The 18145-nt window shown below is 47.2% G+C and overlaps 1 long non-coding RNA gene across 5 annotated transcripts in view; it reads left to right on the top strand.

The window, feature by feature from the left end:
- Positions 1-14108, top strand: part of LOC102972919 — a 69175-nt gene extending 55067 nt beyond the window's left edge. For 2 of the 5 annotated variants that reach the window (XR_006218431.1, XR_006218430.1), the window contains 3 exons: positions 10738-10997; positions 12520-13099; positions 13964-14108. This is a non-coding gene — a long non-coding RNA (uncharacterized LOC102972919). Of the gene's footprint in view, positions 1-8420; positions 9056-10737; positions 10998-12519; positions 13100-13963 lie in introns of all 5 variants that reach the window. The other 3 variants (XR_006218432.1, XR_006218433.1, XR_006218434.1) reach the window with 3 other exon arrangements.
- Positions 14109-18145: the final 4037 nt, after the last annotated feature.

The following is an 18145-nucleotide window of genomic DNA, read 5'->3' as shown; positions in this document are numbered from 1 at the left end:
TCTCTCTCTCCTCTCTGCCCCTCCCAACTCACACTCACACAACAACAACAACAACAAAAAACAAAAACAAAAGCAAAAAAACCCCCAAAAACCCAAAAGGCCAGAGATAAGTGTGGGTGAGGATGTGGATAAAAAGGAACCCTTGTGCTTTGTTGGTGGGAACATCAATGGGCAGAACTACTATGGAAAACAGTTTGGACGTTCTAAGAATTAAAAAGAAAAGAGACTGCCCTATGGTCCCAAATCCCGCTTCTGAGTATGTATCCAAAGGGAATGAAATCACGATTTCCATGAGGTGTCTGTACTCCTGTGTTCATTACGGTATTCTTCACAAGAACCCACATAAAAAAAAACAACCTATAAGTGCCTGTGGATGAATGGAAAAAGAAGCTGTGGTATGTATACATTTCTGGGAATCTAACGTGCACACGTAGAAATAACAGTGTAGCCACAAGAAAGAAGGAAATCCTGCCATTTTAGACAACACAGGTGGGCACTGAGGGCATTGTTTTAAGCGAAATACGTTTGATGAGAAAAACAAACCTTGTGTGATCTCCTTTACACGTATAGTCTAAAAGACCTGAACCCATAGAGACAGACGGAATGGTGGTTACCAGGATCTTGGGGCTGGGAGAAATGGGGAGATGTTGGGCAAAGAATGCAAACCTCCAGTTATCAGATGAACGAATTCAGAGGGTCTTATGCACAGCATGGTGACTAGAGGTACTCAGAGTGGCTATCAAATGTCCCTCCGCTGCCGACAAAAGAGCATTTGTAATTATGTGAGGTGATGGGGAGATGCTAACTAACCCTGCTGTGGTAATTATTTTGCGGTATATGTAGGTGTGTCAAATCATCGCCTTGCATGCCTTAAAGGTACACATGTTACATGTCAATTGCCTCTCAGTGAAGGAAAGGGGGTGGGAAGTCTGTTCAACCTGAAGTATTTTCGTCATATTATTGCAATAGTTAACATCAATCAAAGGCTGCACGAGTGCCAGGCACTGGACAGGGGGCTTTTCCAACACGGTTACAGTTTTTAAAAACTTAAAAAAAAATGTTTATTTGTTTTGAGAGAGAGAGAGAGATGGAGAGAGTGAGCGAGGGAAGGGCGGAGAGAGGGGGGGTACAGAGGATCTGAAGAAGGCTCCCTGTTGACAGCAGAGAGGCGGATGTGGGGCTCGAACTCACAAACCCTGAGATGGTGACCTGAGCCGCAGTCGGATGCTCAACCGACTGAGCCAGCCAGGCGCCTCCACGGCGTTGTTACATTTTAACTGTAAATTTTGTGAATCGCATTAGAGAACCATCAAGGGAGCGGATGGCTTTGCCCAGATATATTTCTGGATTTAAGATATTTGAGATCCTTCAGTGGGAACTTGCATCAGACCTACGAGCATCTGCCTGCTGTTTACATAATATCTGTATGTAAACTGTCCGTGGTGAAAAACGATCGCTCTGATAGCTTCCGTTTTTAAAAAAAAAAAGAGACTCTCTTGAGACAAGGAAGCAGTTTTCCAGGCAAAACAGTCTTTCCATCTGTCATAGCTACTGATTTCAAAGGGGACTTACGTTTTAAATGCCCCATAGCCACCCGTCTCCGTTAGGTATCTCCTTTTGCAAAGTTGTTTCGGTCTTTGCTCCTTTGCGTCGTGTTCCGACACGGTTGAGCTTAATTGCTGCGTGCGTTATTAGGCGGACGTGGTCTTCAGCTACCTGCCTGGGGTGAGTGCACATCCCTTTCAGTGACGCGAGGACGGGGACGTGAGCGATGCCCTTGAAATAGGGCAGAAATCACATGCCAGGAGAAAGCGGTGCTGTGTCTGATGGGCCACTAACGTGGTGAACTGGTGAACTAACCAGAGGATGGTGATGACCATAATCACGATGATGGTGCAGGTGGTCGTGCTAGCGGCCAACGAGTATGGAGTGTGCCAGAAACGTGGAGAATTGGTTTGTCTCACTATTTTATTTAACCCTAACAGCAACCAAGTGAACTTGGTCCGAATATAGGCACTTACGGAGGATAAAACTGAGACTTCGCATTTGTATCCACGTGCTATTTAATTTTTTAGCATTAACATTTTTTAAAATATTTGTTTATTTTTGAGAGAGAGAGAGAGAGAGAGCACAAGCAGGGGAAGGGCAGAGAGAGAGGGAGACAGAATCCGAAGCGGGCTCCAGGCTCCGAGCCGTCAGCACAGAGCCCGACGTGGGGCTCGAACCCACCAACCTTGAGATCATGACCTGAGCCGAAGTCGGAGGCTCAACCGACTGAGCTACCCAGGCGCCCCTGTATCACGCCGTCAGTTACCAGACAAGCTGGGATTTAAACCCAGTTCACTCTGAATCCAGATCTTTGGTTCTTAGCTTCTGAATCGAACTCCTTCGGGCCACCTGGGTGGCTCAGCGGGTTGAGCGTCCAACTCTTGATTTTGGCTCAGGTTATGATCTCATGGCTTATAAGCTTGAGCCCCACGTCAGGCTCTGCGCTGACAACTCAGAGCCTGCTTGGGATTCTCTGTCTGCCTCTGCCTCTGCCCCTCCCCCCCCTTTCACTCTCTCTCTTGAAAATAAATAAATAAACATTAAGAAAACAAAACAAACCCAGAGCTCACTATTAAAAAAAATAATAATAAATGGAACTCATTTAAGACTTTGGTCCCAGGATTCCTTTTTAAGAGATGAGGTAAGTCTGCGACCCAATCTTTAATTCTATCACGATTTAAATGGAGTTCTAATTTATTACCAATCACTAAATTACCAACGTCCTCACTAATGACGTTGAGGAAATTCTCTCAACGTCAAGCCATTGGGAGAAAGTGAGGTTACATGAATGTCACAACTGTTTTGCAGGCGAGCGTTCAGTCTGTGTGTGGGCAGGCAGCGTGAGGCAGAGGAAAGGACCTGGGTGTGAGGTTGACCTTGGGGGGACTTGGCCCCACTTGGCCAGCTGTGTGATCTCGGCCAGTCACTTACCCTCTCTGAGCCTCAGTTTCCTTCCCTATAAGATGGGGCTAAAAATACCCACCTGAAAGGAACGCTGAAATCTTTGGAGATCATAAACTACAAATCTGCACCGCGCCCCCGGCAAATATAGCCCGGCGACATTAGTCCCGCTCCATAAAAGGCAAGAAGTGATTTCATTTTACTTTCCTGCTTACAAACCACCAGTTCCAGTCAAGCTTTTGGGATAAAACTCTAACTCCTTACCTCAGCCTAAAGGCCTTTGAGCCCCGCTATGGAACCAGCCTCCTCTTTAGACATTCTCCCTCTCACCGGGCTCAGATGGGCCAAGCATTAGTTTTGCACCCCAGGATCTTTGAACATGCTGTCCTTGGCTGAAAATACTCTTTCATTGCTTTATTAACTTACTACCCCCTTGTGCTTTAGGTCTAAGCTCAACTATCCCTTCCCCAGGGAAATCTTCCCTGAAGCCTAGACAACATCAGTCCCCTCCTTATCTACCCCCGGTGCTCCTTCTTCTTTGGGGTACCGCTCACAGTGGTAGGTACTTAATTCATCATGAATCCGTCTTGTCACTAGGATGTGACCTCCAGGAGGGCAGGGGCGGCATCGACCCCGTGTTCGTGTCCAAATCCCAGTTCCTGGCATGGGGCCTCATTCACAACAGGTGCTCGACAAGCTTTTACTGAATGAATGAAAAAAAAAGAATAGGGCGCCTGGGTGGCTCAGTCGGTTAAGCATCCGGCTTCCGTTCAGGTCATGATCTCGGGGTTCGTGGGTTCGAGCCCCGCATCGGGCTCTGTGCTGACAGCTCAGAGCCTGGAGCCTGCTTCCGATTCTGTGTCTCTGTCTCTCTCTGGCCCTCCCCCTCACTCTCACGGTCTCTCTGTCTCTCTCTATGAAATAAATAAACATTAAAAAAAGAAGAAGAACAAATGAGTGGATGAATAAAGGATTACCTTATTTTAAAGATTCCCCTTGATGTTTCCCGACCCGCTTTTATTAAAAGAAGACCGCAGGGTGTAAGCCGCAGAGACTTCTAGCAAAGGCACAGGTTTTTGCCCAGAGTGGTGGGCTTTTCACTCTTGAGGAGGACGAGCCTTCCCTGGGGACCGTGTGTTACCTGTGGCGCGACAGGCACCTCGTGTCCCCAGCAAGCTTCATTCGGTCTGGCCGGAGCGATACACCGGATGAAAGAAACCTACCACGTCTCTGACACCGATGCTCCGTTTTATGATGGGAGCAGCCGAGCTGGGGCCGGCAGGTGCCGGCTGGCCTGACCTGGGCTCTGTGGAGAATCATTAGAGCCTCCTTAGAGATGCGGATTTACTCTGTGTTTAATCAGCCACAGGCAGAAGACGTGGCTTCATTTCAGCTCGACGAGAGCCAGATCACAAAAGGAAGATGGATGGTCAACACTATTAGTTCATCACTACAAGCATATTGTCTTAATTTGAAGGAACAGCCTGGCACCCGGGCTAATCCAGGAGGACAGTGCAATATGGCCAGTGCGGAGGGCCAGCTAAGCTTAACTCTCAGCGCGCCCCTTAAGGAGAAGCTCTTATGTGTTTTCTTAATTACTATTTTAAGGGAAGTGAGAACCATAAAATGCATCCCTCCGTCACTTACGAAATTCCCCCGCTTGGAATTCAAGATGCTTAAAGAACGACTTTTTCCTTCCCTGAAATGTCTGGATCTCCCTCCCTGTAAGGAAATACTGCGGGGTCGCCTGAGCGGCTCAGTCAGTTAAGCATCCTTGATTTCGGCTCAGGTCATGATCTCACGGTTCATGAGTTCGAGCCCCGTGTCGGGCTCTGCGCTGACAGTGGGGAACCTGCTTGGGATTCTCTCTCCCTCCCTCTCTGCCCCTCCCTGGCTCTCTCTCTCTCTCTCTCTCTTTCAAAATAAACAAATAAAAACTTAAACGCTCGCCTAAGAAATGCCAGAGAAGGGATTTTTACGCCTGTATGGGAGGACTCACACATAATCTGAACTCCGTGTCCTTGCCGAACTCCTCCTATGTGAAGCAAAAGCAGATAGCGCGTAGCTGGGGCCCTTACAAACAAGTGGATGTTTTAGAATCATTTGGTATGTGTCACATCCGTGTTTTCATTCCATCCCCTGAGCGTGAGCACAAAGAGCTTTTACAGCCCTCCCCGCCCCGATGACTCTTTTCCAGATGTTCTGAAACAACATCAACTGACCCAGTTTACCCCTGAGAGGTTTATAAAGGTGCATTTATGGAGCGCCTGGCTGAGCGAGGCTGAGATGCTAAGTACTCCCAAAGTGAAGAAGAAACTTAAGAGGCTTAGCGATGGATGTAGAAATATTATCATCAATCATCAGCCATCGGGGTGATAGCATCCAGTCCTCTCTCACCTACAGGCACAGATTTCGGCGTCGGGAAGTGAAGACTGCGCCGTCGAAATGCGCGGTCTTGGCACATTTAAATGTGGCACGACGAGGCCAAGGACCTTGTTAGCATAAAACCTGAACACGTGTCACTTGCTTTCCATGCTGCACAGGATGGAAAGGAGATCACACTTGCAGAAGTCAGAAGGGGCACGCCAGGGTTTTGTACAACAGACCTTTGCGCGGAAGCCGGACCGCCGGGACAAGAGAAGTCATCATGTGTGGGCGGGAGGTTGTTTCATTCCTAGGACACGGGCAGCAGCCTCCAGAGCAGTCCTTGGGATCAGAACCCAGCTCTTCGCCTACGTAGCGGAGGCGAGCCATTTCTCAGGGAGAAACAACGCGCTGTCTTACGTGCGGTCGTACGAAAAGTGCCACCAATTCCCTCCAAACGCGGGCATCGGGCATCGCGTCAGAATCTGGCAAGAAGGTGGGGGAGTTCTTCCCCAGCACATCTGCCACGTGTGTGTAGACGGCACTCGGTGGGAATGGGCCCCCTCCCCAACCGCCAAGGTAAGCGACATGCCAAGGCCTTGATGCGCAAGGTACTTAACGTTCCATGGGACGTCGATCCCCTACTGGCTGCCGGCGTAGAATGAAAAACCTTCCCGGCCTGACTTTTGTTATCACTGGCACCGGACGGGGTGCAGGCATCTCGTTGAGGTACTTTGCACGTGAGAGGGAGGGTGGGCTCGTGTAGGAGGCTCTTATTCCCTGCAGATCTCGGAATGCCTGCTGTTCAGCAACCGTTCACCCTGTGAGACCTGAGACACGCCACCAACTAACAGGTGATGGTCCTTTCGCTGAGTTCAGAAATGGATGCCCTTTCATCTGTGGAAAAGCTGGGGAGTCCCGGCCAGCGCCGGACCCGCTTGTCTAGCACAAACCCTGGGGAGGAAGCGTTCGTTCCGACTTTGGTGTGGACGTGGGCATCCACTCGGCAGAGGATAAACCACACTCTGCTTCGGACACTTGTGGCGTGGGACACTGAAGACCGATCGTTTTGGGGGTCCGTTGGCATTGCTGGTGTTTTTCGATTCAGGCAACGGATCTGCTCCTAGTTGGAAACACCAGTTACGTTACCCTTATCTTAACATCCTTCAGCGCCGGTGTCGTTACTGGTCATCCAATTAGCTGCTTCCTCCGATTTCAGGTCCACTGACAGTTCGGGGTGGTTTGAGTTGAGTGGGGTGGACAAAGGGGAAATTGGCGATTTCCTCTGCCTCCTGCAGAGTTAATCTCTCGTCCAGATACTGCTAAAACATCTCTTTCAACAGCAGTCTTTCTTCCTAGTTTAGCAGCATAAACGTACAGAACAAGTTTCTTCTTTACAATGCTCTAACTCAAAGTCCCAATGATAGATGATTTCCTGATCCCGAAGAAGACACTTAAACCCTTATGCTTCTTTCAACAATTTATTCCAGTTTGAACAGGACAGTCTATTTCCCATTTTAGTATGGAGCAGGCAGGTTATGTGTGTGCAAACAAAATTGTCTGGCATCTCTACAAGCGTGGGGTGAGAAAAAGGACCCGGAAAGTACGTTGCCAGCCAGGACTATTACTCTCTTGTGTGCCCTTTCGATACTTGGGCATTTTTCTCTGCTCTTGTTTTTGCTTTTTAATTTTTTTAACGTTTATTTTTTTATTTTAATATTTTTAATTTTTTAAAAATGTTTATTTGTTTTTGAGACAGAGAGAGACAGAGCATGAGCAGGGGAGGGGCAGAGAGAGAGAGAGAGAGAGAGAGAGAGAGGGGGGAAGACACAGAATCTGAAGCAGGCTCCAGGCTCTGAGCTGTCAGCACAGAGCCCGACGCAGGGCTTGAACTCCCGGACTGCAAGATCATGACCTGAGCTGGAGTCAGACGCGTAACCGACTGAGCCACCCAGGCGCCCCACGTTTATTTTTGACAGAGAGAGAGAGAGAGAGCACGAGTGGGGAAGGGGCAGAGAGAGAGAGTGAGACAGAGGATCCAAAGTGGGCTCTGTACCGACAGCCGAGAGCCTGATGCGGGGCTCAAGCTCACCAACTGTGAGATCATGACCTGAGCCAAAGTTGGATGCTTAACCAACTGATCCACCCAAGAGCCCCTCATTTCCTCTGTTCTTAAAAGCCCTGTCTGGGTCTGCGGGGAGAACAAACTTTCTTACCATGGATCCTGGGATATTTTCTTAGTCTCTTTACCCCAGTGGCCCAAATAAAGGCCGCTTCTAGTTTTAATCTTTGCATTGTTTTGTTATGCATCAACCCCTCCCTTCCCGGACACCCCCGCCCTGTGTGCCCACCGAAGAGCCATTTGGGTTGCTCACGTGGTCAAGCTGACCCAAATCCATTCCAACAAATGTTTTACTTTCGCCTAGTAGAACATTTGTTACGAGGAACGTGTTCTGTCCTGCCTGCTACATCTGAGCTGCTGAAATGTCACTTCCCTGGCAATTATTTCCATGAGGAAATGTTTGCAGCCATCTTCAAAAAGGGGTCCCCCTTCCTTACTCCAACAAAACCCACAGGAAGTTAGCACATGCATTTCTAAAATCCTTTTTTACTGGAGAGCCTGGGTGGCTCGGTCGGTTAAACGACTCCTGATTTGGGTTCAGGTCGTGATCTCACGGCGTGTGAGTTCGAGCCCCGTGTCAGGCTCTGAGCTGCAGAGTCAGCTTGGAATTCTTTCTCTCTCTCTCTCCCTTTCTGCCCCTCTCCTAGCTCATGCTCTCTCTGCCTCTCTCAAAATACATAGGTAAACTTAAAAAAAAGTCCTTTTTCCTTCATAAAAGTCATCTCTATTCTTCCTTCCTGATCAGCAGGGAGAGGTATATATGCCCACACTCTCTTATATAATTTGCGTTATATAATTTGCTGTATGTCCTTGGCCCGCACAGGCTCAAAGGGCTATAATGCATTTGAGCGTAGGAGTGATTTTAACAATCTCGAGACAAGTTTTCCAACTGGCAGGTCTTTGGGGGAAGCTGAGAGCTACCCTTTCCATGGGTGCCTGTCAAGGGAGCAGCGAGAATCAGAAGCAAATGCTCTCACGTTCACAGGATGCACTGACAGTCCAAGTGTCCAGAATCGTCCCCAGTAAGGAACCCTCCCAAGGGCTGAGCCACGTGAAGTCTAAAGAGGGATCGCTGTCATTCGGAAAACTTGTATCAGCTTCCTTCTGCGTTGCCTGAACATCGGTGTCATCTGGGTAAAGTGTTTTGAGGAAAATTTATGCCTCCTCGCAAAGAAACAGCTGTGTATCGCCACAGTCACTAACTTTTGAAAGATGTTACAGGAAGGTGTTCATTTCAAGTCAGTTGCTTCAGCTACAGCTTTCCCGTCATGTTTTAATATCATGGCGTCTCCTTCTGGTCCCCTAAGTGTTACCTGGTTTCTCTGGAGGAGTGGGGGAACCCAGGACCCATAAGTTATGGCTCCTATTAAGAGGGTTGGCTGGACGTGTGGACAACGTGTCAATAATTATTTCTGGCGGGTCCTTAACAGCAGAGGAAGTGCCTCCGTAGAGTGGCTTATTTTAACAGAAGACAGATATGCCTGACCCGGGTTTTATGACAGATGTCAAATATATCGAAGTGTGTTGTGAAGCAGATCGTCTTATTGGCAAAGAAATGAAAGACCACCAGGAAGATGGATGGGAAGCTTTCCTCAAGGGGTTTCCCGTCTCCTCGCGCAGGTACGTGAACTGGAAGAAAGGCCAACTGGCAGGCGAGAGGGGAGACTTCAGGAAGTAGTCTGAACTTCCCTGCCTGTTGGTGACGCTTGGGAACAAAAGTCCCCGATCCCTTGGAGTGATGTTGGGGCAGTGAGTAGTGGGCGGGGGGGCAGGGTGGGCACTACAGCGATATGAAAGAGGCCACCCCAAGAGCGATCACCTCCTTACACACGATCCTCTAGGCGCCTTCCAGACCTGCTCAAAAAATCTTGGTTCTCCAGCCTTCCCTCCTGAGCTCAGTTCAACAAAGACATCTCGAGAGTCCACCATGTGCCAAGAGTTGTGCCCGGCATTAGAGATTAGTGCTAAATACCACACGTTCCAATCAGAAACCTCCCACCTTCCTTCTTCTGGGTCCTCCTTCCTTGGGGAGAAACGGGATCTCAGGGTCACATATTAGCTGCTGGGTGGTCGGAGGTGAGTTGACTCACCGGAAGGCGAGCCTCATAGAATTAAGAGGATTGAACACGACAGCGTCTTTATGCTTGCCCAAAGACTAGATATAGAAACTATAAAGGGGAAGCAATGGCCTCTCCACTGTTTACCTTTTATCCATAAAGACTGCTTTTTGGGTAATTTGTATCATCTGCTACCAAATTAGCGTCATTAGATCACAAGCTTTCCATATCCCCGAGCCCTGAGCTCCCTGAATCAAATATGATTATCAGGAAAAGGTGCCCCTTGAGACAGAGGGATGACCAAAAGGCCTTCTTTCCTCCAGGTGGGTGGATCCAGCACCGGGTGTTGGGCTTGGTGGAAGCTGGATCTCACTTCACACAGTGCTGGGCACAACGTGCATCCTGGGTGAGCGTTCTCGAATCGATTTATTACGGCCACAGCTGTCCTAGAATGACAGCCTTCAATTTTCAAAGACGTGACTTCAGTCATTGGCAAGACATAATGGATAAATTATAGATAAAATGTAAAAACGCCACTCCAAGAGTATCCTTTTTTCTTAAGAGTGTTTCTTCGTCAGATTCCGTGCTGAGAAAAGAGTACAGTAAAACCTTGGATTGCGAGTAACTTGTTCTGGGAGTGTTCTGCAAGACGGGCAAACCTTTCTAATGAATTTTATCTTGATAAACAAGCAACGTCTCCCAATAGGGAGATTAGCTTAGGGAGAGTAGGACCTGACACCGAAGGTCACGTGATCACAACCGAGCCAATGGCCCTTGAAATTTGCTTTGATATGCAAGTGCTTTGGATTACAAGCATGTTTCCAGAATGAATTGTGTCCACAAACCAAGGTTTTACTGTATTTCCTTCTTTGTGGGTTTGCTGGACATAAACTGTGACAGGTGGCTTCTTGGTGACCATGCACTACGGGAGTCAACAGTAGCATGGGTTAGGGAAAAGCCTGGATCAACAGTAACACAAATTATTGAGAAAGGGTATGAATGTCTTTACACCCAGGGGACTCCCCACCATGAGGTAAGGGGGACAAAATAGAGACATGGAGATGACTTGCCGGGAAAGTTAGTTGTGATATAGAGTGTTTGTTGGCTTTACTACTTTTCTTGTTGCAAATCCGATAAAGATAGGTCGGATGCTAAATGCAAAATGCATAGTAGACGGAAGGGCTGCACAGACTTCTGTTTTGCGTTTTTATACAGTCCTGCTTTATCGCCCACTCTGTCCTGTAGCGATACCACGAAGAACAAGCTTAAGAAAGCCGATCTTGTGCCTTGGCTAGGTTTTCCCCTTCATCACCTGGGCTTTTCACCACGACTGCCTGCAAACAAGAGATTCTGTCAGAGGGGAAGTGGGAGCCGACTGGTTTCATTCATTTCATCCTCCGAGCCGGCTGCCAAGGTGGTTAAAGGCTTTTTCTACGGAACAGAAAAGGCAAACCTCCCTCGAAGGGAAAAGCAGGATCTTGTCTCACGTAAGAGACAGGAACAGGGTAAGAACGGAACTGAAGAAGGAATCGCTCTGTATGTGAGACTCTTGCCTTTAAGCGAGGCAGTAAGGACAGTTTTGTGGCTCCTATGGAGAGAGGAGTCACCGTGGATGTCTCTCTCTTAGGCGCAAAGGAGAAATGATTTTTTTAGTTTGAATCTAGGAAACGTAGGATCTGTCACTGAAAGGAGGAGCAAAATGGCTTTTATTTTTTTCATTTTTTTAAAGGTTTATTTATTTTTGACAGAGAGACAGAAAGACAGAGCATGAGCGGGGAAGGGGCAGAGAGAGAGAGGGAGACACAGAATCCGAAGCAGGGTCCAGGCTCTGAGCTGTCAGCAACAGAGCCCGACACGGGGCTTGAACTCACAGACCGCGAGATTGTGACCTGAGCCGAGGTCGGGCACTCAACCGACTGAGCCACCCAGGCGCCCCAGCAAATGGCTTTTCAACCATAAGAGAATTCCTCCGATTCATATTCTTTTCTTGTCTTTATTCCAATCCCCCCTCTCTCCCTGCTCTTTTTATTTCAGTCTGAATTTGTATTAAATTCGTTACATGCTCTTAAGGGAGAGAGGTCTAATCGAGGTGTAAGAGGCTATGAATTAAAAAAAAAAATAGGGAGGGGGGTAGGAATTCACCATCGCTTTACTGAGCTAGACTGGAGCTCATCTTAAGTGCTGTTCCTTCTTTCAGAGAAAAAGATAGCTTTCTCCTCCAGGAAGCTCTGTGTCTCAAAGGCCTTTATTAACTTGATCTTTGGGAATAGTGTTTTAATTTTTTTCCATAATCATCATGCAAATTGATCATGATAATCTCTGGAAAGGAGAAGGAGGGAACCAATGGCCTCATTAACTCCAACCCTGGGAACATGCATGCTCCTAAGAGCTGGGGCCCGGACCCCCCGACGGCTCAAGTCTTCTTTGTGTGTGACTTCGTCCAGTCCCCAGTGTAGGCTGTGGCTTGTTCCCTGCCTGGCTTGTTTAAATTGCTTCATGCATCTGACTCCCTCACAAAATAATGGGAAATAATTTGAAAGGTCCCAACCTTACGAAAGAAACATTTATGTTCTGCTAGATTCCAACGAGAATTTCTAACTCTCCTGTGACGGAGCCAGACCATCCATGCCCAGGTTGTATCCAGACCTTATCTTAAAGACGTTGTGGTCTCAAATTGCTAAACTTTGGACAATAAATTGAGTCAGCACATTTAGGTGGCTTCGGATGCAGACTGCTGAATGCTGTTCTGCTGAATTAGGAGGGCTTTTTTGTTTGTTTGTTTTTAAAGAGTGTGTTTTAATTTTCATTTAACATGGAGAATGGCAGAGACAAATAGATCTGTCCAAAATACACTGAGTAGCTGATTTTTGAGCTGGTTATTAATTTCATGTAAGTGGTTCCTCTTTTTATTTCTATAAACTGTAAAATCCAGGAGAAGCAGAATCAAATGTGATACACTCTTATTGAGAGTGCCGAGCAAGGTGTTAAATGGTTTTAAATGCTGCCTCATTTATCCTCCTCTGACAGGTCCGCCTCATCCTCAAAAAGGATTCGATGCAACTCTTTGGAAATTAACTTCCTCAGAGCCAAGGAGAGCTAGACTGTTTCCCAGTGGATTGTGTCCTGCAGTGAGTAGTAAGGAAGCTGCCGTTCCTCTTGGGATACCTCATTGGGTACCATATACTTCTGGGCAAGGACGTGGACTCCTTGGGCGTCCAACATTGTGCCTTGTGCACACTAGTGCCTTCCACTGATGAGTTGTATCTGGGGCTGACAAGTATATGGCTTCCTTTTTTGGAGACGATTGTCCCCTCCCAGGGAGGTACAGATGCAGAGGGTGCTGATGAGGTTGGGGGTGGGGAGGAATAAGCCTACCGCTAGGTTGATTAGATGACCGAATCTAGCCTCTTGAGTTAGAGCGGGGCCTTTGGTACCTCTCCCGGGGGAGATAACACCCCTTTATCTCAGCTGTCACCCCTACAGCTGCGTGTCCTTTCAAGTCGATTTGACCGGTCATGAGAAATTTTGTAACAAATATGCATTGACACCTGCCATCTCGAAGGTACTGAATGAGAATACGACGAAATGGACCTGCAATCGACATTGGGTGAGTTGCTGCCATACGCTAGGGACTCCAGATGCAAATATAAAAGGGCCTAATAACCCCGCTGGGAAGGGGAACCTGTGAACAAATGCGTGCAATGTGAGAACGATGGCCCACAGCGGAGCAGCACGGAGGACTGGCTTGAGGAGAGCTTGAGAGCAGTGCTAACGTTTGAGCTGGGTCTTGAAGTTGTTAGGAAAAGTTCTTCAGATCGAAACATCGGGGAACAGACCTTCTGTTCTGAAGGGGCTTCGTGTTTCACTCGACACAATGAGTATGTGATCGCCTCGGAAGGAGCCATGAACACGGCTAATTGGTAATTGGTTGAGGAAGGTGGTGAATCATGCGGCTGAGCTGGCATGGCAGTGAATGTATCTGGCAGGACGGTATTTTCTCAAGCTATCCTTCGAAGAATACTGGTTCCTTGAGGTGGTAATTGGTATTGTTTGTGAAAACAGGGGGTTTTAAGGCCAAATACAAGTAGGGAACGCAGGGTTAGGCTGTTGGATGGGGTTCTTTCCTGCAGGACTTCTCAGGGCCTTTAATATATGACTCTGCCTTATACATTTCCAAGAGCTTGTCTTTTTTTTTTTTTTTTTTAACTTTTTAACGTTTATTTATTATTGAGAGACAGAGGGAGACGGGGCATGAGCAGGGGAGGGGCAGAGAGGGGGAGAGAGGGAGGGGGACACAGAATCCGAAGCAGGCTCCAGGCTCTGAGCTGTCAGCACAGAGCCCAACGCGGGGTTTGAACCCATGAACCTCGAGAACATGACCAGAGCTGAAGTTGGACGCTTAACCGACCGAGCCATCCAGTTGCCCCTCCAAGAGCTTGTCTTAAACCTATTTGTCTTTCCCTATTCACAGTGTTTTCAGAGTTCCACGGATCTCACGGTGGGAAATACGTCTTTAAGGCAGGAACAGCTGTCAGCTGTCTTTACGAAATGAACAGTTTCTGGGGTACCTGGGCTGCTCAGTTGGTTGAGCGTCCGACTTTGTTTCAGGTCACGATCTCGCGGTTCGTGAGTTTTGAGTCCTGTGCTGACAGCTCAGAGCCTGGAGCCTGCTTCCGATTCTGTGTCTCCCTCTCTCTCTGCCCCTCCCCCCCCCCGATCTCTCTCAGAATAAATAAACGTTAAAAAAAAAAAAAGAAAAAAGAAGTGAATAGTTTCTATTTGAGAAACTGTGGGCACCTGTGAGGAAGAATACCAATTGTGAGAGACTGGGTGCAAGGTGGCCTGTAACCAAGTTGTTAAAAATCTTCTAGGCAGGGGCACCTGGGTGGCTCAGTCGGTTGAGCGTCCGACTTCGGCTCAGGTCACGATCTCATAGTCTGTGAGTTCGAGACCCGCGTCGGGCTCTGGGCTGATGGCTCGGAGCCTGGAGCCTGCTTCCGATTCTGTGTCTCCCTCTCTCTCTGCCCCTCCCCCATTCATGCTCTGTCTCTCTCTGTCTCAAAAATAAATAAAAAAAAAAAAGTCAAAAAAAAATCTTCTGGGCAGAAGAATGTAAGGGTCCGAATCAAGGCACTGAAGACGTAAAGGAGGGAATGGAACCGAAAGACAATTAGCGGGTAGAATGGATACTCTGTGACCAAATGGGGGTGAGTGACAAAAAAAAGTACTTGAGGGTTACTCCCTGGGGTCTAGTTGGGAAGCTCGGGCGAAGAGAGATTTTGAGTAGAGGGTGAAAAAGTTGGTTCATTTTGGGCTGTGATATAATTGTGGTGTCTATAAGACCAGCAGCGTTGATCGACTCATTCAGTAGTTGGAGAAACTAATCTGTAGCTCAAGATACACGTGGACATAACTTTACCTTTCTGTGATGCGTCACATGACTCTTTGCTATCTAGCCATGACTTAGGAATCACCGTAATTAACATTAAGTGTTGCTTGACCGTAAATGTATAGAGATGTAGGTTGTAGAGAGCTGTGTTTAATAGAAAGCTGAAAACAAGCCATTAACTAGATTTACTAATAGGTGCCTTGCCCAGGAACAGTGCATCGGGGGAAAAAGAAAACAAGCAAGCAAACAAAAAAACATATAAATTAATATGTCAAGAAAAAAAAAAGAAAAAGGAAGATACAACCCTTGTTCAAGGAACTTATTATCTTCAGCCTATAGAAGATATGACAGGTGGCCAGATTACCTGTGTTAGGATCATGGACCTTGTGCTTGCTCTATGACCTTGGGCAAGTTAGGTAACTTTTTAAAGCTTGGATTTGCTCCCTTGCCAAATCATCTTTGCAGAATATTAGTATCCTCCTCATTAAGGAGTTGTAAGGATTAGCTACGGCGAAACAAAAATTGATTTCCTGTATTTTGATGGTGTACAATAAATTTCTTTAGGAAATAATGTGTGCATTGTGATCTATTTAATAAATTTTACTATTGCTTTATTTGATTTCCAGTTAATGCCAAATAATAACCTGTCTATTTGAATTGCAAAAATCAAGCTGGTTTGAATTAAAGAAGTGTGAAAAATTCTTGGGTTGGCAAAATACGGTAACACTTCCATCAATTAAAAATAGGTAAAATGTGTTAGAAATCATGAAAAGTTCACGCTTTAATTGAACCGGCTTTTTCATGAGCCTGTATTTTTACGCAGCCTAATGAAACAAAAATTGAAACAGTGCCCATTATGAAATCTGCGTTAATTGTTATTATTTCCAGAAAGTTCACATGATTACAAAAAGTTTTGCTGTCATGCCAAGTAGAAATGTACAGTACCTGCCTTTCATTTTCTCTGGATTTCTTTTTGGTAATAAAGACCAACATTCATTTTGGCAAACAGAGCACTCGCTAAATTGAAAACTTCCTTTAAACACGCTCGAAACTTTGACATCAGATTGCCAGAATTGCAGGGTATTTTTGTCAGTCTGACAAAACTTTCTTTGTTCCTCCTGGCTTCATCAACAGCAAGAGTTTCTCCACTTACTGTTACTTCAATACCATCATAATCTTAAATCTCTTTGTGCTAGAAGGCACTGCGATATTAATTAACAATATAGTCTAATTATTTACCCTCGTTGGTTCATACAAACCCCTACAGTATAATCATTAGACTCCCTGAAGGGGTTTCACGGTATTTTGGAGTGAAATAGAAAGGTTTGTTCCTGACTTACACTGGCTGACGAGTGTAATTAGATATAACCTACAATTCACCGATAGGTCCCTAGATCAAATATAACTTATCTGGGCAGTGTCCAAAGATAGGTGCTGATGTTGATGGACCACGGCTGGGCAGCACACATAAATGAGTGGGGCTTTTAATTTACCTCCTGGCATCTCGGAGAACATTCCGGGGGTTTCTGGAGACAAAGGGAAAACAGAGGGTGGCCAAATCGGTCATTCATTTTAGACTGTTCTCAAGACAAAGCTTCACAAACCACGCCTAAGAACGGCTCAGCTGGCTGAAAGTGTTCTGTGACCCACTCTTCTGGCTTAAGCGCTAGCCTAGGGATGCAGAGAAATCTTTTCTAGCTGTAAGAGGTGCGCTGTGAGGAATCCTGGGTGTGCCTGGGGCTGAATCATCAGGGCAGGATGCCTTCTGGAAGCACTGCAGAGAAATGTTTCTAGGCCCGGCAGGGTGGTCAGATCTGTGTGCAAAACCTTAATGCCCTGGGGCTTATCTGGCATTAACAAAAAATTTTTTTTTAACGTTTATTTATTTCGAGAGACAGACAGAGCGCGAGCGGGGGAGGGGCAGAGGGAGCCGAAGCACAGAATCCGAAGCAGGCTCCGGGCTCTGAGCCTGAAGTGGGGGCTCGAACCCACAAACCGTGAGATCACGACCTGAGCTGAGTCAGACGCCTACCTGACTGAGCCACCCAGGAGCCCCTTATCTGGCATTTTGTAATGAAGAAAAGGTTTCTTCCAGAAGGAGACTCAAAGCATTCCTTGGTCTCCACAAATATATCTTAGAAAGAGTGGTAGTAACAGAACGGATGTCGTGGCATAATAAAGCCCCAATGTCACCCGACCCTCGCCCCCCCCCCCAACCCCTTAACATCCGAATCAGTGTCTAAGAGCCGGACTCAATTTGAAACCTCGGATTGGCTGGCCCGAGCAAGAGGCAAGCAGCACAGGCCACCGCCTGAAGTTGTGAAAAGAGTTTGGTCAGTGGGAAACAGTAGCAACAATGAAATAATCTTTGATTCTAGACACTGAAGCTCATCACAACTCGGGGCAGCTTGAACCGCCCGTTCGTTGACAGTATGAGAGATGAGAAGAAAAATCTAGTGTGGGCTAAATCCGGAAGACTCTGAGGATCTCGAATATTCTTCTGAAACGCAGAAAACAAATGGTGTGGTTTAACCTACATAAGCAGCTCAATAAGGAAGGTTCCTCGGGAGACGGAAGCGGGGGCGGGAGGGGCAGGTATCCGCCGTGACTCTCCTGATTGAAATCCCCCCTGAAATCTTGGTCAAGGAGAGGTAAGAATTGAGAAAAGAAATGCGCGCCGTTTCATAATTCGACAGGTGTTAGCAGCCAGGAAGGGAAATCAAGACGTGATGCCTCCCGAGGGGCGATCTGTGAATAGGAAGAGGGATAAAGCAATCAGAGATTGCGGTGTTTGGGTTTCTGCCTGCGGAGAAATGACAAATGGAATCCTTGCCAGCTTGGAGGTTCTGACTCACAGAAACATGAGACGTCACGTGAGCTATAAAGGCAAATAGAAAGAGTTGTGTAGGCACCGGAGAGGTTTTGTTTTACAGCGTGTTAATCTTGATATTGGGGGATTGGTCTGGAAGTTGCTTGAATCTGCTGGAAGGCATCCCAACACACCCCCCCACATCTGTTCCAGGGGATAAGCTGCCCATCCGTGCACTCGCTTGACAGAGTTTCTGGAGCTCCTACTATGTGCTGGTCACTGGGAGGAATAAAAACAGATGTGTTTCTGACCTCACAGGGCCGACAGTCAAAGGAAGCGTCCGGGAAGGCTGTCCCACCGGGAATTTGTGGCCAAAGGTGGGCACAGTCTGGGGTGTGGAGGAGAGGTGGAAAGTCCCGTGTGGGCCAGGGGCAATATTTTCTTTTGGCCATTAA

The sequence above is a fragment of the Panthera tigris genome, chromosome B3 (assembly GCF_018350195.1).
Source record: "Panthera tigris isolate Pti1 chromosome B3, P.tigris_Pti1_mat1.1, whole genome shotgun sequence".
Taxonomy (NCBI): domain Eukaryota; kingdom Metazoa; phylum Chordata; class Mammalia; order Carnivora; family Felidae; genus Panthera; species Panthera tigris.
Note: the sequence above shows the minus strand (reverse complement) of the source record. Positions and strands in the feature narration are given on the sequence as shown.